At 46.2% G+C, this 20,416-nt stretch overlaps 7 non-coding genes across 7 annotated transcripts; all 7 read left to right on the forward strand.

Moving 5' to 3' along the window:
- Nucleotides 1-2,167: 2,167 nt before the first annotated feature.
- Nucleotides 2,168-2,358, forward strand: LOC130304253 (U2 spliceosomal RNA). Its single transcript, XR_008854041.1, has one exon. It is a non-coding gene; the product is annotated as a U2 spliceosomal RNA (small nuclear RNA).
- A 4,516-nt stretch (nucleotides 2,359-6,874) lies between these two features.
- Nucleotides 6,875-7,060, forward strand: LOC130304285 (U2 spliceosomal RNA). Its single transcript, XR_008854072.1, has one exon. It is a non-coding gene; the product is annotated as a U2 spliceosomal RNA (small nuclear RNA).
- A 2,094-nt stretch (nucleotides 7,061-9,154) lies between these two features.
- Nucleotides 9,155-9,345, forward strand: LOC130304265 (U2 spliceosomal RNA). Its single transcript, XR_008854052.1, has one exon. It is a non-coding gene; the product is annotated as a U2 spliceosomal RNA (small nuclear RNA).
- Nucleotides 9,346-11,437: 2,092 nt separating this feature from the next.
- LOC130304276 (U2 spliceosomal RNA) lies at nucleotides 11,438-11,628 on the forward strand. The gene has a single exon (XR_008854063.1). It is a non-coding gene; the product is annotated as a U2 spliceosomal RNA (small nuclear RNA).
- A 2,104-nt stretch (nucleotides 11,629-13,732) lies between these two features.
- Nucleotides 13,733-13,923, forward strand: LOC130304287 (U2 spliceosomal RNA). Its single transcript, XR_008854074.1, has one exon. It is a non-coding gene; the product is annotated as a U2 spliceosomal RNA (small nuclear RNA).
- A 2,100-nt stretch (nucleotides 13,924-16,023) lies between these two features.
- Nucleotides 16,024-16,214, forward strand: LOC130304296 (U2 spliceosomal RNA). Its single transcript, XR_008854076.1, has one exon. It is a non-coding gene; the product is annotated as a U2 spliceosomal RNA (small nuclear RNA).
- Nucleotides 16,215-18,307: 2,093 nt separating this feature from the next.
- On the forward strand, nucleotides 18,308-18,498 carry LOC130304254 (U2 spliceosomal RNA). The gene has a single exon (XR_008854042.1). It is a non-coding gene; the product is annotated as a U2 spliceosomal RNA (small nuclear RNA).
- Nucleotides 18,499-20,416: the final 1,918 nt, after the last annotated feature.

Here is a 20,416-nt window from a genome sequence, read left to right on the forward strand (position 1 = left end):
TTTTTGAGAACGGGGGCCGATTTCGAAGCTTGCTTCCGTCGCCCTATGCATTGACCCGATATGGCAGTATCTTCGGGTACAGTGCACCACCCCCTTACAGGGTTAAAAAGAAAGATTCCTACTTTCATTGCTACCTGCTTGCTGGCTAGCCAGCTAGCCAGCCCTGTGGGCCTTGCTGCTGCTGCAGCCAAAAAACAAAAGGTGGTGCTTCTGCTGCTTCTGCTTCTGCTTGTGTCTGGCCCCTGTTGGAGCGTCCAGGCACAGGACTTCTGCTGCTGCTGACTAAATGGCCTCCTTAATTGGATCATTTGAGTAGCCAGCACACCTGTGCAGGTAGGGCATGACATGATAGGCAGCTGCCTTGATAGCGGGTGGGTGCTGAATGTTCCTAATTGACAAAATAAGATTAATGCTTATGAAGAAATATAAAATCTCATCCCTTCCCCAATATCGCGCCACACCCCTACCCCTTAATTCCCTGGTTGAACTTGATGGACATATGTCTTTTTTCGACCGTACTAACTATGTAACTATGTAACATAACATGGGGGGGTCTCCTGGCTGTTCACACAGGTGTGTCATTGCTGTACATTGACCATGCATTGCTTCTGTGGTATTGCAAAGGCAAAGACAAATGCTTCCAGCCATCCATTGCACTAATGGATTGGTCATCAGCTGGCTGTCTATGTCCCGCATCAATATAGACCAAAGTACAGAGGGTTAGGCTATGCTATTGTGCACCTACCTGATGCATGAGAAGGTGCGAGGCCCTTGCTAAATTCTGTGCACAGACTTTGAGATCTATGCTTTAGACTGTATCTAAACCTGCTCCAACATGGACTGACATTCTGGCCTACTTTCAGCCGATGCGACTTGTCTGTCGCTGAACAGTCGCTTTTTATGTATTCAGCACCTATGTATAATGTTGTAAAAATGCTCTAGAAGCTAAAGTCGCAGAAATGTCACACATATTTGGCCTGCAACTTTCTGTGCGACAAATTCAGACAGGAAAAATCAGTATAAATCCTTAGAAAATTATCCCCCAGTGTCTCCATCTGCTGGCGGTATTGAATAAGCATTGCTGCACTGATGGGGTATGCATTAGACGAAAAAAAAGAAGAAAAAGAAGAATAATACGCCCAGAAAAGAGGCGAAAAGGAGAAAAACGTAAAAAAACGTGAAAAAAAAGTAAGAGGAAGAGAAGGGAAAAAAAGGTGGAAATGGGTTTAAAAGTGATTTCGGCGGAGAAATATATATATATATATATATATATATATATATATATATATATATACGCGCACACACACACATAGATATAAACGTATTCTCCGTTGAGATATTGCAGCCGCTGCTGTGTCCAGGCCCAGGAGCCTTAGCACTGTGCTGTGATGTCACTCAATACCACTGACATCACTAGGTGTAAACAACATCTCTCCTTTGCTGTGTATGTGACTATGGAGCTGTTTGGTGATGTCGTCTATTACGGCCTTCATAGAAGCAACAGGAGATTGTTGCATCCATCTAGAACCCTCAGAACTACAGTGCTATGATGTCACTCACTTCCACAGGCCTTGCAGAGTGTAAACAACAACAACCCAGCTTTGTTGTGTATGTAACCATAGGGATTTGTGATGTCACCTAGAACCTTCACAGCAGCGACAGCTTTATGAGGAGCATCAGCACTGCTCTGCCTGAGCAGAACCATCACCGCCATAGGTTGTCAAATAACCCGGATTTAACCCACACAGGTAAGTCCAATGGGGTGCAGGCATGTCCTCTATGCTTACAGCTTCCCGTGGGTGTTGGTTTGATACCGTTTGGGGACAGCCAAGGAGGCATCTGCAGGCAACAAAGGTAGGTGTGTGCTTGTGTGTGTGTTTCCTATGCAGATCCTAAGCCCAGTGTCACATGCAAGTAGGAGGAGTAAGAAGGGTTCCTGGCAAATCCGGGTTATGGATTGCATTTAAAAAGGCCCCGTGGGAGTGCAATGGGCCCCTGTCTTGCTGCTTAGCAATAATGGTATGGGTTTAGGTTCTGCTGTGTGTACTGGTGGTTGACTGCCCCCCAGCCCAGAGTGTGCATGGAAAATTGTCTGGCAGCCTCCCTGACAGCAAGCAGTGATAGTGCCCATGAAGGGGACCTTGTTGGGCCCGCCCCTTTCACGGTTATCGCTTCTCGGCCTTTTGGCTAAGATCAAGTGTAGTATCTGTTCTTATCAGTTTAATATCTGATACGTCCCCTATCTGGGGACCATATATTAAATGGATTTTTGAGAACGGGGGCCGATTTCGAAGCTTGCTTCCGTCGCCCTATGCATTGACCCGATATGGCAGTATCTTCGGGTACAGTGCACCACCCCCTTACAGGGTTAAAAAGAAAGATTCCTACTTTCATTGCTACCTGCTTGCTGGCTAGCCAGCTAGCCAGCCCTGTGGGCCTTGCTGCTGCTGCAGCCAAAAAACAAAAGGTGGTGCTGCTGCTGCTTCTGCTGCTTCTGCTTCTGCTTGTGTCTGGCCCCTGTTGGAGCGTCCAGGCACAGGACTTCTGCTGCTGCTGACTAAATGGCCTCCTTAATTGGATCATTTGAGTAGCCAGCACACCTGTGCAGGTAGGGCATGACATGATAGGCAGCTGCCTTGATAGCGGGTGGGTGCTGAATGTTCCTAATTGACAAAATAAGATTAATGCTTATGAAGAAATATAAAATCTCATCCCTTCCCCAATATCGCGCCACACCCCTACCCCTTAATTCCCTGGTTGAACGTGATGGACATATGTCTTTTTTCGACCGTACTAACTATGTAACTATGTAACATAACATGGGGGGGGGGGGGGGGGGGGGGGGTCTCCTGGCTGTTCACACAGGTGTGTCATTGCTGTACATTGACCATGCATTGCTTCTGTGGTATTGCAAAGGCAAAGACAAATGCTTCCAGCCATCCATTGCACTAATGGATTGGTCATCAGCTGGCTGTCTATGTCCCGCATCAATATAGACCAAAGTACAGAGGGTTAGGCTATGCTATTGTGCACCTACCTGATGCATCAGAAGGTGCGAGGCCCTTGCTAAATTCTGTGCACAGACTTTGAGATCTATGCTTTAGACTGTATCTAAACCTGCTCCAACATGGACTGACATTCTGGCCTACTTTCAGCCGATGCGACTTGTCTGTCGCTGAACAGTCGCTTTTTATGTATTCAGCACCTATGTATAATGTTGTAAAAATGCTCTAGAAGCTAAAGTCGCAGAAATGTCACACATATTTGGCCTGCAACTTTCTGTGCGACAAATTCAGACAGGAAAAATCAGTATAAATCCTTAGAAAATTATCCCCCAGTGTCTCCATCTGCTGGCGGTATTGAATAAGCATTGCTGCACTGATGGGGTATGCATTAGACGAAAAAAAAGAAGAAAAAGAAGAATAATACGCCCAGAAAAGAGGCGAAAAGGAGAAAAACGTAAAAAAACGTGAAAAAAAAGTAAGAGGAAGAGAAGGGAAAAAAAGGTGGAAATGGGTTTAAAAGTGATTTCGGCGGAGATATATATATATATATATATATATATATATATATATATATATATATATATATATATGCGCACACACACACATAGATATAAACGTATTCTCCGTTGAGATATTGCAGCCGCTGCTGTGTCCAGGCCCAGGAGCCTTAGCACTGTGCTGTGATGTCACTCAATACCACTGACATCACTAGGTGTAAACAACATCTCTCCTTTGCTGTGTATGTGACTATGGAGCTGTTTGGTGATGTCGTCTATTACGGCCTTCATAGAAGCAACAGGAGATTGTTGCATCCATCTTGAACCCTCAGAACTACAGTGCTATGATGTCACTCACTTCCACAGGCCTTGCAGAGTGTAAACAACAACAACCCAGCTTTGTTGTGTATGTAACCATAGGGATTTGTGATGTCACCTAGAACCTTCACAGCAGCGACAGCTTTATGAGGAGCATCAGCACTGCTCTGCCTGAGCAGAACCATCACCGCCATAGGTTGTCAAATAACCCGGATTTAACCCACACAGGTAAGTCCAATGGGGTGCAGGCATGTCCTCTATGCTTACAGCTTCCCGTGGGTGTTGGTTTGATACCATTTGGGGACAGCCAAGGAGGCATCTGCAGGCAACAAAGGTAGGTGTGTGCTTGTGTGTGTGTTTCCTATGCAGATCCTAAGCCCAGTGTCACATGCAAGTAGGAGGAGTAAGAAGGGTTCCTGGCAAATCCGGGTTATGGATTGCATTTAAAAAGGCCCCGTGGGAGTGCAATGGGCCCCTGTCTTGCTGCTTAGCAATAATGGTATGGGTTTAGGTTCTGCTGTGTGTACTGGTGGTTGACTGCCCCCCAGCCCAGAGTGTGCATGGAAAATTGTCTGGCAGCCTCCCTGACAGCAAGCAGTGATAGTGCCCATGAAGGGGACCTTGTTGGGCCCGCCCCTTTCACGGTTATCGCTTCTCGGCCTTTTGGCTAAGATCAAGTGTAGTTCTGCTCACTTGGTCTGGCCAGAGGGTGTCTGGGGTACCCGGCTCCTTTGCCTGGGGGGATCGTCCTTCTTAACGGAGGGACTTCACCCCCCTGCTGCTATTAGGGAGCCGGCCTAGTCCCCAGACAACGGGAGGCGATCCACACCCACCTACCTGCTTGCGTGGGGGAGGTGCCTGGATACCTTGGAGATGGCTGAAGATCGTGGATCTGCTTCTGAAGGTGTACCATCCTTCGCAAGATTACGGAATGGAGTGCGGATTTCCTTGCAGGATGTGCGGAAAAAGGAGAGAGGCCTGGTATTCGTGGTCGAGGATGTTTTGTTCAAGCTCTTGGAGATCAGGAAGGAACAAATTCTTTCCATGCTGGAATTTCCAAAGAGTGGATACTATGATGTTGTGCTTATGTCAGAAGAGGACTATGATGTATTCTGGAGCCGTTTTCAGCAAAGGAAAGGAAGTTCGGTCCTGGAGGGAGTGGGGATAATTCCACACTTCCCTCGCAGAGAAAGACTGGTGACTGTAAGAATGTACAGCCCATATACACCAGAAGAAGACATTGTTACTTTCCTGTTAAGATTTTGTGATAATGTATTGCCCAAAGGTAAGATTTTGAACCAGTTTGGATTATGGACTACCAAATGGAAGTTTGAAGTAAAATTTAAAGAAACGGTGGATGGTAAGCTAATAGTCCCGCCAGGGCGGTTTAAAATTGGATTGGTAAACGGTGACTTGTTTTTCTCCGGCATGCAAGAGTTTTGCCGTAAGTGTAAGCAGTATGGCCATAGTAAGGACGTATGTACATTCCTGTGGTGCTTCAAGTGCCAAGAAGAAGGTCATGAGGCGGAGAATTGTGAGAAGAAGAAGAAGTGCCATCTGTGTGGGAATGAGGGCCATCTTCTTGGCTCTTGTCCCAAGAAAAAGGTTGGGAAAAAAGAGGCGGTTAAAAGAAGCCGAGAGGAAGTAGTTGAAGCAAAAGAGCCTGAGCTAGAACAGGTTCCAATAAGAAGAGCAGCGGAACAGAAGAAAAAGAAAGAGGTGGAAGAGTTTGTGCCGTCACAATATGGTGGTGTGCTTGGAAGTTTATTGGAGAATCTGTCAGAAACAGAAAGACGGACATTTGATAAAGAAATGATTGAGCTAAAAGCAAGATTTAAGTCACGGGAGGAGGAGGTGCGGGACAAAGTTTATTTTTCTTTTAAGGCGGATATGAATCGTTTCATTGAAGCGTATAAAATTCCAGCCTGGTTGGCATCTCAAGCCAAGAGTGATGTGACTAGAGGGAATATCAGTCTAGGTTTGATTGATTTCCTAACGGTGTATGCTTGGAGGAAGGGAATGACTTTTTAATGGAGATTTGTTAATTAGAAAGTAAGGTATGGTTTAGTTATTTTATGAGTTTTTTCTTTATGTATTGATTTTAAAATGTTTCTTTTTATTTCATTTGGTGTTTAAGAAAAGAAATTAAATTATGTTACCCAAGGATGAACACAATAATTGAGTTTCAAATAAGATCTTGGAACTCTGAGTGAGTTCTGAGGGCAACTTAAAAAAAAATCTGTTCTTATCAGTTTTCATGCTGGTGGGGATGGGTGCTGCATGGAGGATGCAGGTGTACCAGGGCTTTCCGGGGCTGGTTCTGAGGAATCAGCTCGACGGCTGCCCCGATGTGACCTGTTCCCTCCGGGTCTCGCCATGAGGCTGAGAGGGTCTAGAGCCGAGGTACTTTTGTGCCTCGGGGAGTGGTGACCCCGAGGTGCCGAAACTCACTGGGAGAATAGACTCACTGAGTTGAAGCACGGGCACCATAATCTCTTCACCTTGTGGCACTCACCTCTTGATTCCCGGCCTTCTGGCTAGGATCAGAGAAATTTTTATTGATCCGGCCGGATGTCCGGGCAGTATATCTGCACACATTCACTTATTTATTTCTTTTTTGTCTCACTGTGTCACTTTTTGCGTGTTGTGTGTTCACAGGATTGGTCAGGATGCGGTAGCCCTTCTGGGTGTCCCTCCTGGCGGTCTAGGGGAGGTGTGTGTGGCCATTAGGTTCCGCACCTCCCTGCAAACACCCCGGGTACTCCTGCTTTGGCAGGGTACCTACCGTAATCGGCTCTGCGGGCAAATACCTTGGCTAACGCCAAGGGGGATGCCGGGAGCATTTGTGGTCCCCTAGTAGCTTCGGCGAAAAGGGACATCGAACCTGGAACCTCGCAGGTACCTTTTGGTCCGGAGGCGAAGGGTAAGGTTTGTTGGGGGGCCTCTCTCCTATCGGAGAAGGGCTTGCGATAGACCGCATCCTTTGTGCACGTTTTTTTTAGTGTAACACGTTTGCACTTTTTCTTGCACTTTGGGTGAATCGAAAGCACGTTCCTCGGCTTTAGATAAAAAAAAAAAAAAAAAAAATCTGTTCTTATCAGTTTAATATCTGATACGTCCCCTATCTGGGGACCATATATTAAATGGATTTTTGAGAACGGGGGCCGATTTCGAAGCTTGCTTCCGTCGCCCTATGCATTGACCCGATATGGCAGTATCTTCGGGTACAGTGCACCACCCCCTTACAGGGTTAAAAAGAAAGATTCCTACTTTCATTGCTACCTGCTTGCTGGCTAGCCAGCTAGCCAGCCCTGTGGGCCTTGCTGCTGCTGCAGCCAAAAAACAAAAGGTGGTGCTGCTGCTGCTTCTGCTGCTTCTGCTTCTGCTTGTGTCTGGCCCCTGTTGGAGCGTCCAGGCACAGGACTTCTGCTGCTGCTGACTAAATGGCCTCCTTAATTGGATCATTTGAGTAGCCAGCACACCTGTGCAGGTAGGGCATGACATGATAGGCAGCTGCCTTGATAGCGGGTGGGTGCTGAATGTTCCTAATTGACAAAATAAGATTAATGCTTATGAAGAAATATAAAATCTCATCCCTTCCCCAATATCGCGCCACACCCCTACCCCTTAATTCCCTGGTTGAACGTGATGGACATATGTCTTTTTTCGACCGTACTAACTATGTAACTATGTAACATAACATGGGGGGGGGGGGGGGGTCTCCTGGCTGTTCACACAGGTGTGTCATTGCTGTACATTGACCATGCATTGCTTCTGTGGTATTGCAAAGGCAAAGACAAATGCTTCCAGCCATCCATTGCACTAATGGATTGGTCATCAGCTGGCTGTCTATGTCCCGCATCAATATAGACCAAAGTACAGAGGGTTAGGCTATGCTATTGTGCACCTACCTGATGCATCAGAAGGTGCGAGGCCCTTGCTAAATTCTGTGCACAGACTTTGAGATCTATGCTTTAGACTGTATCTAAACCTGCTCCAACATGGACTGACATTCTGGCCTACTTTCAGCCGATGCGACTTGTCTGTCGCTGAACAGTCGCTTTTTATGTATTCAGCACCTATGTATAATGTTGTAAAAATGCTCTAGAAGCTAAAGTCGCAGAAATGTCACACATATTTGGCCTGCAACTTTCTGTGCGACAAATTCAGACAGGAAAAATCAGTATAAATCCTTAGAAAATTATCCCCCAGTGTCTCCATCTGCTGGCGGTATTGAATAAGCATTGCTGCACTGATGGGGTATGCATTAGACGAAAAAAAAGAAGAAAAAGAAGAATAATACGCCCAGAAAAGAGGCGAAAAGGAGAAAAACGTAAAAAAACGTGAAAAAAAAGTAAGAGGAAGAGAAGGGAAAAAAAAGGTGGAAATGGGTTTAAAAGTGATTTCGGCGGAGAAATATATATATATATATATATATATATATATATATATATATATATATGCGCACACACACACATAGATATAAACGTATTCTCCGTTGAGATATTGCAGCCGCTGCTGTGTCCAGGCCCAGGAGCCTTAGCACTGTGCTGTGATGTCACTCAATACCACTGACATCACTAGGTGTAAACAACATCTCTCCTTTGCTGTGTATGTGACTATGGAGCTGTTTGGTGATGTCGTCTATTACGGCCTTCATAGAAGCAACAGGAGATTGTTGCATCCATCTTGAACCCTCAGAACTACAGTGCTATGATGTCACTCACTTCCACAGGCCTTGCAGAGTGTAAACAACAACAACCCAGCTTTGTTGTGTATGTAACCAAAGGGATTTGTGATGTCACCTAGAACCTTCACAGCAGCGACAGCTTTATGAGGAGCATCAGCACTGCTCTGCCTGAGCAGAACCATCACCGCCATAGGTTGTCAAATAACCCGGATTTAACCCACACAGGTAAGTCCAATGGGGTGCAGGCATGTCCTCTATGCTTACAGCTTCCCGTGGGTGTTGGTTTGATACCGTTTGGGGACAGCCAAGGAGGCATCTGCAGGCAACAAAGGTAGGTGTGTGCTTGTGTGTGTGTTTCCTATGCAGATCCTAAGCCCAGTGTCACATGCAAGTAGGAGGAGTAAGAAGGGTTCCTGGCAAATCCGGGTTATGGATTGCATTTAAAAAGGCCCCGTGGGAGTGCAATGGGCCCCTGTCTTGCTGCTTAGCAATAATGGTATGGGTTTAGGTTCTGCTGTGTGTACTGGTGGTTGACTGCCCCCCAGCCCAGAGTGTGCATGGAAAATTGTCTGGCAGCCTCCCTGACAGCAAGCAGTGATAGTGCCCATGAAGGGGACCTTGTTGGGCCCGCCCCTTTCACGGTTATCGCTTCTCGGCCTTTTGGCTAAGATCAAGTGTAGTATCTGTTCTTATCAGTTTAATATCTGATACGTCCCCTATCTGGGGACCATATATTAAATGGATTTTTGAGAACGGGGGCCGATTTCGAAGCTTGCTTCCGTCGCCCTATGCATTGACCCGATATGGCAGTATCTTCGGGTACAGTGCACCACCCCCTTACAGGGTTAAAAAGAAAGATTCCTACTTTCATTGCTACCTGCTTGCTGGCTAGCCAGCTAGCCAGCCCTGTGGGCCTTGCTGCTGCTGCAGCCAAAAAACAAAAGGTGGTGCTGCTGCTGCTTCTGCTGCTTCTGCTTCTGCTTGTGTCTGGCCCCTGTTGGAGCGTCCAGGCACAGGACTTCTGCTGCTGCTGACTAAATGGCCTCCTTAATTGGATCATTTGAGTAGCCAGCACACCTGTGCAGGTAGGGCATGACATGATAGGCAGCTGCCTTGATAGCGGGTGGGTGCTGAATGTTCCTAATTGACAAAATAAGATTAATGCTTATGAAGAAATATAAAATCTCATCCCTTCCCCAATATCGCGCCACACCCCTACCCCTTAATTCCCTGGTTGAACGTGATGGACATATGTCTTTTTTCGACCGTACTAACTATGTAACTATGTAACATAACATGGGGGGGGGGGGGGGTCTCCTGGCTGTTCACACAGGTGTGTCATTGCTGTACATTGACCATGCATTGCTTCTGTGGTATTGCAAAGGCAAAGACAAATGCTTCCAGCCATCCATTGCACTAATGGATTGGTCATCAGCTGGCTGTCTATGTCCCGCATCAATATAGACCAAAGTACAGAGGGTTAGGCTATGCTATTGTGCACCTACCTGATGCATCAGAAGGTGCGAGGCCCTTGCTAAATTCTGTGCACAGACTTTGAGATCTATGCTTTAGACTGTATCTAAACCTGCTCCAACATGGACTGACATTCTGGCCTACTTTCAGCCGATGCGACTTGTCTGTCGCTGAACAGTCGCTTTTTATGTATTCAGCACCTATGTATAATGTTGTAAAAATGCTCTAGAAGCTAAAGTCGCAGAAATGTCACACATATTTGGCCTGCAACTTTCTGTGCGACAAATTCAGACAGGAAAAATCAGTATAAATCCTTAGAAAATTATCCCCCAGTGTCTCCATCTGCTGGCGGTATTGAATAAGCATTGCTGCACTGATGGGGTATGCATTAGACGAAAAAAAAGAAGAAAAAGAAGAATAATACGCCCAGAAAAGAGGCGAAAAGGAGAAAAACGTAAAAAAACGTGAAAAAAAAGTAAGAGGAAGAGAAGGGAAAAAAAGGTGGAAATGGGTTTAAAAGTGATTTCGGCGGAGAAATATATATATATATATATATATATATATATATATATATATATATATGCGCACACACACACATAGATATAAACGTATTCTCCGTTGAGATATTGCAGCCGCTGCTGTGTCCAGGCCCAGGAGCCTTAGCACTGTGCTGTGATGTCACTCAATACCACTGACATCACTAGGTGTAAACAACATCTCTCCTTTGCTGTGTATGTGACTATGGAGCTGTTTGGTGATGTCGTCTATTACGGCCTTCATAGAAGCAACAGGAGATTGTTGCATCCATCTTGAACCCTCAGAACTACAGTGCTATGATGTCACTCACTTCCACAGGCCTTGCAGAGTGTAAACAACAACAACCCAGCTTTGTTGTGTATGTAACCAAAGGGATTTGTGATGTCACCTAGAACCTTCACAGCAGCGACAGCTTTATGAGGAGCATCAGCACTGCTCTGCCTGAGCAGAACCATCACCGCCATAGGTTGTCAAATAACCCGGATTTAACCCACACAGGTAAGTCCAATGGGGTGCAGGCATGTCCTCTATGCTTACAGCTTCCCGTGGGTGTTGGTTTGATACCGTTTGGGGACAGCCAAGGAGGCATCTGCAGGCAACAAAGGTAGGTGTGTGCTTGTGTGTGTGTTTCCTATGCAGATCCTAAGCCCAGTGTCACATGCAAGTAGGAGGAGTAAGAAGGGTTCCTGGCAAATCCGGGTTATGGATTGCATTTAAAAAGGCCCCGTGGGAGTGCAATGGGCCCCTGTCTTGCTGCTTAGCAATAATGGTATGGGTTTAGGTTCTGCTGTGTGTACTGGTGGTTGACTGCCCCCCAGCCCAGAGTGTGCATGGAAAATTGTCTGGCAGCCTCCCTGACAGCAAGCAGTGATAGTGCCCATGAAGGGGACCTTGTTGGGCCCGCCCCTTTCACGGTTATCGCTTCTCGGCCTTTTGGCTAAGATCAAGTGTAGTATCTGTTCTTATCAGTTTAATATCTGATACGTCCCCTATCTGGGGACCATATATTAAATGGATTTTTGAGAACGGGGGCCGATTTCGAAGCTTGCTTCCGTCGCCCTATGCATTGACCCGATATGGCAGTATCTTCGGGTACAGTGCACCACCCCCTTACAGGGTTAAAAAGAAAGATTCCTACTTTCATTGCTACCTGCTTGCTGGCTAGCCAGCTAGCCAGCCCTGTGGGCCTTGCTGCTGCTGCAGCCAAAAAACAAAAGGTGGTGCTGCTGCTGCTTCTGCTGCTGCTTCTGCTGCTTCTGCTTCTGCTTGTGTCTGGCCCCTGTTGGAGCGTCCAGGCACAGGACTTCTGCTGCTGCTGACTAAATGGCCTCCTTAATTGGATCATTTGAGTAGCCAGCACACCTGTGCAGGTAGGGCATGACATGATAGGCAGCTGCCTTGATAGCGGGTGGGTGCTGAATGTTCCTAATTGACAAAATAAGATTAATGCTTATGAAGAAATATAAAATCTCATCCCTTCCCCAATATCGCGCCACACCCCTACCCCTTAATTCCCTGGTTGAACGTGATGGACATATGTCTTTTTTCGACCGTACTAACTATGTAACTATGTAACATAACATGGGGGGGGGGGGGGGTCTCCTGGCTGTTCACACAGGTGTGTCATTGCTGTACATTGACCATGCATTGCTTCTGTGGTATTGCAAAGGCAAAGACAAATGCTTCCAGCCATCCATTGCACTAATGGATTGGTCATCAGCTGGCTGTCTATGTCCCGCATCAATATAGACCAAAGTACAGAGGGTTAGGCTATGCTATTGTGCACCTACCTGATGCATCAGAAGGTGCGAGGCCCTTGCTAAATTCTGTGCACAGACTTTGAGATCTATGCTTTAGACTGTATCTAAACCTGCTCCAACATGGACTGACATTCTGGCCTACTTTCAGCCGATGCGACTTGTCTGTCGCTGAACAGTCGCTTTTTATGTATTCAGCACCTATGTATAATGTTGTAAAAATGCTCTAGAAGCTAAAGTCGCAGAAATGTCACACATATTTGGCCTGCAACTTTCTGTGCGACAAATTCAGACAGGAAAAATCAGTATAAATCCTTAGAAAATTATCCCCCAGTGTCTCCATCTGCTGGCGGTATTGAATAAGCATTGCTGCACTGATGGGGTATGCATTAGACGAAAAAAAAGAAGAAAAAGAAGAATAATACGCCCAGAAAAGAGGCGAAAAGGAGAAAAACGTAAAAAAACGTGAAAAAAAAGTAAGAGGAAGAGAAGGGAAAAAAAGGTGGAAATGGGTTTAAAAGTGATTTCGGCGGAGAAATATATATATATATATATATATATATATATATATATATATATATATGCGCACACACACACATAGATATAAACGTATTCTCCGTTGAGATATTGCAGCCGCTGCTGTGTCCAGGCCCAGGAGCCTTAGCACTGTGCTGTGATGTCACTCAATACCACTGACATCACTAGGTGTAAACAACATCTCTCCTTTGCTGTGTATGTGACTATGGAGCTGTTTGGTGATGTCGTCTATTACGGCCTTCATAGAAGCAACAGGAGATTGTTGCATCCATCTTGAACCCTCAGAACTACAGTGCTATGATGTCACTCACTTCCACAGGCCTTGCAGAGTGTAAACAACAACAACCCAGCTTTGTTGTGTATGTAACCAAAGGGATTTGTGATGTCACCTAGAACCTTCACAGCAGCGACAGCTTTATGAGGAGCATCAGCACTGCTCTGCCTGAGCAGAACCATCACCGCCATAGGTTGTCAAATAACCCGGATTTAACCCACACAGGTAAGTCCAATGGGGTGCAGGCATGTCCTCTATGCTTACAGCTTCCCGTGGGTGTTGGTTTGATACCGTTTGGGGACAGCCAAGGAGGCATCTGCAGGCAACAAAGGTAGGTGTGTGCTTGTGTGTGTGTTTCCTATGCAGATCCTAAGCCCAGTGTCACATGCAAGTAGGAGGAGTAAGAAGGGTTCCTGGCAAATCCGGGTTATGGATTGCATTTAAAAAGGCCCCGTGGGAGTGCAATGGGCCCCTGTCTTGCTGCTTAGCAATAATGGTATGGGTTTAGGTTCTGCTGTGTGTACTGGTGGTTGACTGCCCCCCAGCCCAGAGTGTGCATGGAAAATTGTCTGGCAGCCTCCCTGACAGCAAGCAGTGATAGTGCCCATGAAGGGGACCTTGTTGGGCCCGCCCCTTTCACGGTTATCGCTTCTCGGCCTTTTGGCTAAGATCAAGTGTAGTATCTGTTCTTATCAGTTTAATATCTGATACGTCCCCTATCTGGGGACCATATATTAAATGGATTTTTGAGAACGGGGGCCGATTTCGAAGCTTGCTTCCGTCGCCCTATGCATTGACCCGATATGGCAGTATCTTCGGGTACAGTGCACCACCCCCTTACAGGGTTAAAAAGAAAGATTCCTACTTTCATTGCTACCTGCTTGCTGGCTAGCCAGCTAGCCAGCCCTGTGGGCCTTGCTGCTGCTGCAGCCAAAAAACAAAAGGTGGTGCTGCTGCTGCTTCTGCTGCTGCTTCTGCTGCTTCTGCTTCTGCTTGTGTCTGGCCCCTGTTGGAGCGTCCAGGCACAGGACTTCTGCTGCTGCTGACTAAATGGCCTCCTTAATTGGATCATTTGAGTAGCCAGCACACCTGTGCAGGTAGGGCATGACATGATAGGCAGCTGCCTTGATAGCGGGTGGGTGCTGAATGTTCCTAATTGACAAAATAAGATTAATGCTTATGAAGAAATATAAAATCTCATCCCTTCCCCAATATCGCGCCACACCCCTACCCCTTAATTCCCTGGTTGAACGTGATGGACATATGTCTTTTTTCGACCGTACTAACTATGTAACTATGTAACATAACATGGGGGGGGGGGGGGGTCTCCTGGCTGTTCACACAGGTGTGTCATTGCTGTACATTGACCATGCATTGCTTCTGTGGTATTGCAAAGGCAAAGACAAATGCTTCCAGCCATCCATTGCACTAATGGATTGGTCATCAGCTGGCTGTCTATGTCCCGCATCAATATAGACCAAAGTACAGAGGGTTAGGCTATGCTATTGTGCACCTACCTGATGCATCAGAAGGTGCGAGGCCCTTGCTAAATTCTGTGCACAGACTTTGAGATCTATGCTTTAGACTGTATCTAAACCTGCTCCAACATGGACTGACATTCTGGCCTACTTTCAGCCGATGCGACTTGTCTGTCGCTGAACAGTCGCTTTTTATGTATTCAGCACCTATGTATAATGTTGTAAAAATGCTCTAGAAGCTAAAGTCGCAGAAATGTCACACATATTTGGCCTGCAACTTTCTGTGCGACAAATTCAGACAGGAAAAATCAGTATAAATCCTTAGAAAATTATCCCCCAGTGTCTCCATCTGCTGGCGGTATTGAATAAGCATTGCTGCACTGATGGGGTATGCATTAGACGAAAAAAAAGAAGAAAAAGAAGAATAATACGCCCAGAAAAGAGGCGAAAAGGAGAAAAACGTAAAAAAACGTGAAAAAAAAGTAAGAGGAAGAGAAGGGAAAAAAAGGTGGAAATGGGTTTAAAAGTGATTTCGGCGGAGAAATATATATATATATATATATATATATATATATATATATATATGCGCACACACACACATAGATATAAACGTATTCTCCGTTGAGATATTGCAGCCGCTGCTGTGTCCAGGCCCAGGAGCCTTAGCACTGTGCTGTGATGTCACTCAATACCACTGACATCACTAGGTGTAAACAACATCTCTCCTTTGCTGTGTATGTGACTATGGAGCTGTTTGGTGATGTCGTCTATTACGGCCTTCATAGAAGCAACAGGAGATTGTTGCATCCATCTTGAACCCTCAGAACTACAGTGCTATGATGTCACTCACTTCCACAGGCCTTGCAGAGTGTAAACAACAACAACCCAGCTTTGTTGTGTATGTAACCAAAGGGATTTGTGATGTCACCTAGAACCTTCACAGCAGCGACAGCTTTATGAGGAGCATCAGCACTGCTCTGCCTGAGCAGAACCATCACCGCCATAGGTTGTCAAATAACCCGGATTTAACCCACACAGGTAAGTCCAATGGGGTGCAGGCATGTCCTCTATGCTTACAGCTTCCCGTGGGTGTTGGTTTGATACCGTTTGGGGACAGCCAAGGAGGCATCTGCAGGCAACAAAGGTAGGTGTGTGCTTGTGTGTGTGTTTCCTATGCAGATCCTAAGCCCAGTGTCACATGCAAGTAGGAGGAGTAAGAAGGGTTCCTGGCAAATCCGGGTTATGGATTGCATTTAAAAAGGCCCCGTGGGAGTGCAATGGGCCCCTGTCTTGCTGCTTAGCAATAATGGTATGGGTTTAGGTTCTGCTGTGTGTACTGGTGGTTGACTGCCCCCCAGCCCAGAGTGTGCATGGAAAATTGTCTGGCAGCCTCCCTGACAGCAAGCAGTGATAGTGCCCATGAAGGGGACCTTGTTGGGCCCGCCCCTTTCACGGTTATCGCTTCTCGGCCTTTTGGCTAAGATCAAGTGTAGTATCTGTTCTTATCAGTTTAATATCTGATACGTCCCCTATCTGGGGACCATATATTAAATGGATTTTTGAGAACGGGGGCCGATTTCGAAGCTTGCTTCCGTCGCCCTATGCATTGACCCGATATGGCAGTATCTTCGGGTACAGTGCACCACCCCCTTACAGGGTTAAAAAGAAAGATTCCTACTTTCATTGCTACCTGCTTGCTGGCTAGCCAGCTAGCCAGCCCTGTGGGCCTTGCTGCTGCTGCAGCCAAAAAACAAAAGGTGGTGCTGCTGCTGCTTCTGCTGCTTCTGCTTCTGCTTGTGTCTGGCCCCTGTTGGAGCGTCCAGGCACAGGACTTCTGCTGCTGCTGACTAAATGGCCTCCTTAATTGGATCATTTGAGTAGCCAGCACACCTGTGCAGGTAGGGCATGACATGATAGGCAGCTGCCTTGATAGCGGGTGGGTGCTGAATGTTCCTAATTGACAAAATAAGATTAATGCTTATGAAGAAATATAAAATCTCATCCCTTCCCCAATATCGCGCCACACCCCTACCCCTTAATTCCCTGGTTGAACGTGATGGACATATGTCTTTTTTCGACCGTACTAACTATGTAACTATGTAACATAACATGGGGGGGGGGGGGGGGGGGGTCTCCTGACTGTTCACACAGGTGTGTCATTGCTGTACATTGACCATGCATTGCTTCTGTGGTATTGCAAAGGCAAAGACAAATGCTTCCAGCCATCCATTGCACTAATGGATTGGTCATCAGCTGGCTGTCTATGTCCCGCATCAATATAGACCAAAGTACAGAGGGTTAGGCTATGCTATTGTGCACCTACCTGATGCATCAGAAGGTGCGAGGCCCTTGCTAAATTCTGTGCACAGACTTTGAGATCTATGCTTTAGACTGTATCTAAACCTGCTCCAACATGGACTGACATTCTGGCCTACTTTCAGCCGATGCGACTTGTCTGTCGCTGAACAGTCGCTTTTTATGTATTCAGCACCTATGTATAATGTTGTAAAAATGCTCTAGAAGCTAAAGTCGCAGAAATGTCACACATATTTGGCCTGCAACTTTCTGTGCGACAAATTCAGACAGGAAAAATCAGTATAAATCCTTAGAAAATTATCCCCCAGTGTCTCCATCTGCTGGCGGTATTGAATAAGCATTGCTGCACTGATGGGGTATGCATTAGACGAAAAAAAAGAAGAAAAAGAAGAATAATACGCCCAGAAAAGAGGCGAAAAGGAGAAAAACGTAAAAAAACTTGAAAAAAAAGTAAGAGGAAGAGAAGGGAAAAAAAGGTGGAAATGGGTTTAAAAGTGATTTCGGCGGAGAAATATATATATATATATATATATATATATATATATATATATATGCGCACACACACACATAGATATAAACATATTCTCCGTTGAGATATTGCAGCCGCTGCTGTGTCCAGGCCCAGGAGCCTTAGCACTGTGCTGTGATGTCACTCAATACCACTGACATCACTAGGTGTAAACAACATCTCTCCTTTGCTGTGTATGTGACTATGGAGCTGTTTGGTGATGTCGTCTATTACGGCCTTCATAGAAGCAACAGGAGATTGTTGCATCCATCTTGAACCCTCAGAACTACAGTGCTATGATGTCACTCACTTCCACAGGCCTTGCAGAGTGTAAACAACAACAACCCAGCTTTGTTGTGTATGTAACCAAAGGGATTTGTGATGTCACCTAGAACCTTCACAGCAGCGACAGCTTTATGAGGAGCATCAGCACTGCTCTGCCTGAGCAGAACCATCACCGCCATAGGTTGTCAAATAACCCGGATTTAACCCACACAGGTAAGTCCAATGGGGTGCAGGCATGTCCTCTATGCTTACAGCTTCCCGTGGGTGTTGGTTTGATACCGTTTGGGGACAGCCAAGGAGGCATCTGCAGGCAACAAAGGTAGGTGTGTGCTTGTGTGTGTGTTTCCTATGCAGATCCTAAGCCCAGTGTCACATGCAAGTAGGAGGAGTAAGAAGGGTTCCTGGCAAATCCGGGTTATGGATTGCATTTAAAAAGGCCCCGTGGGAGTGCAATGGGCCCCTGTCTTGCTGCTTAGCAATAATGGTATGGGTTTAGGTTCTGCTGTGTGTACTGGTGGTTGACTGCCCCCCAGCCCAGAGTGTGCATGGAAAATTGTCTGGCAGCCTCCCTGACAGCAAGCAGTGATAGTGCCCATGAAGGGGACCTTGTTGGGCCCGCCCCTTTCACGGTTATCGCTTCTCGGCCTTTTGGCTAAGATCAAGTGTAGTATCTGTTCTTATCAGTTTAATATCTGATACGTCCCCTATCTGGGGACCATATATTAAATGGATTTTTGAGAACGGGGGCCGATTTCGAAGCTTGCTTCCGTCGCCCTATGCATTGACCCGATATGGCAGTATCTTCGGGTACAGTGCACCACCCCCTTACAGGGTTAAAAAGAAAGATTCCTACTTTCATTGCTACCTGCTTGCTGGCTAGCCAGCTAGCCAGCCCTGTGGGCCTTGCTGCTGCTGCAGCCAAAAAACAAAAGGTGGTGCTGCTGCTGCTTCTGCTGCTTCTGCTTCTGCTTGTGTCTGGCCCCTGTTGGAGCGTCCAGGCACAGGACTTCTGCTGCTGCTGACTAAATGGCCTCCTTAATTGGATCATTTGAGTAGCCAGCACACCTGTGCAGGTAGGGCATGACATGATAGGCAGCTGCCTTGATAGCGGGTGGGTGCTGAATGTTCCTAATTGACAAAATAAGATTAATGCTTATGAAGAAATATAAAATCTCATCCCTTCCCCAATATCGCGCCACACCCCTACCCCTTAATTCCCTGGTTGAACGTGATGGACATATGTCTTTTTTCGACCGTACTAACTATGTAACTATGTAACATAACATGGGGGGGGGGGTCTCCTGGCTGTTCACACAGGTGTGTCATTGCTGTACATTGACCATGCATTGCTTCTGTGGTATTGCAAAGGCAAAGACAAATGCTTCCAGCCATCCATTGCACTAATGGATTGGTCATCAGCTGGCTGTCTATGTCCCGCATCAATATAGACCAAAGTACAGAGGGTTAGGCTATGCTATTGTGCACCTACCTGATGCATCAGAAGGTGCGAGGCCCTTGCTAAATTCTGTGCACAGACTTTGAGATCTATGCTTTAGACTGTATCTAAACCTGCTCCAACATGGACTGACATTCTGGCCTACTTTCAGCCGATGCGACTTGTCTGTCGCTGAACAGTCGCTTTTTATGTATTCAGCACCTATGTATAATGTTGTAAAAATGCTCTAGAAGCTAAAGTCGCAGAAATGTCACACATATTTGGCCTGCAACTTTCTGTGCGACAAATTCAGACAGGAAAAATCAGTATAAATCCTTAGAAAATTATCCCCCAGTGTCTCCATCTGCTGGCGGTATTGAATAAGCATTGCTGCACTGATGGGGTATGCATTAGACGAAAAAAAAGAAGAAAAAGAAGAATAATACGCCCAGAAAAGAGGCGAAAAGGAGAAAAACGTAAAAAAACGTGAAAAAAAAGTAAGAGGAAGAGAAGGGAAAAAAAGGTGGAAATGGGTTTAAAAGTGATTTCGGCGGAGAAATATATATATATATATATATATATATATATATATATATATATATATGCGCACACACACACATAGATATAAACGTATTCTCCGTTGAGATATTGCAGCCGCTGCTGTGTCCAGGCCCAGGAGCCTTAGCACTGTGCTGTGATGTCACTCAATACCACTGACATCACTAGGTGTAAACAACATCTCTCCTTTGCTGTGTATGTGACTATGGAGCTGTTTGGTGATGTCGTCTATTACGGCCTTCATAGAAGCAACAGGAGATTGTTGCATCCATCTTGAACCCTCAGAACTACAGTGCTATGATGTCACTCACTTCCACAGGCCTTGCAGAGTGTAAACAACAACAACCCAGCTTTGTTGTGTATGTAACCAAAGGGATTTGTGATGTCACCTAGAACCTTCACAGCAGCGACAGCTTTATGAGGAGCATCAGCACTGCTCTGCCTGAGCAGAACCATCACCGCCATAGGTTGTCAAATAACCCGGATTTAACCCACACAGGTAAGTCCAATGGGGTGCAGGCATGTCCTCTATGCTTACAGCTTCCCGTGGGTGTTGGTTTGATACCGTTTGGGGACAGCCAAGGAGGCATCTGCAGGCAACAAAGGTAGGTGTGTGCTTGTGTGTGTGTTTCCTATGCAGATCCTAAGCCCAGTGTCACATGCAAGTAGGAGGAGTAAGAAGGGTTCCTGGCAAATCCGGGTTATGGATTGCATTTAAAAAGGCCCCGTGGGAGTGCAATGGGCCCCT

This window comes from Hyla sarda, unplaced genomic scaffold (genome assembly GCF_029499605.1).
Source record: "Hyla sarda isolate aHylSar1 unplaced genomic scaffold, aHylSar1.hap1 scaffold_1268, whole genome shotgun sequence".
NCBI classification, from domain to species: domain Eukaryota; kingdom Metazoa; phylum Chordata; class Amphibia; order Anura; family Hylidae; genus Hyla; species Hyla sarda.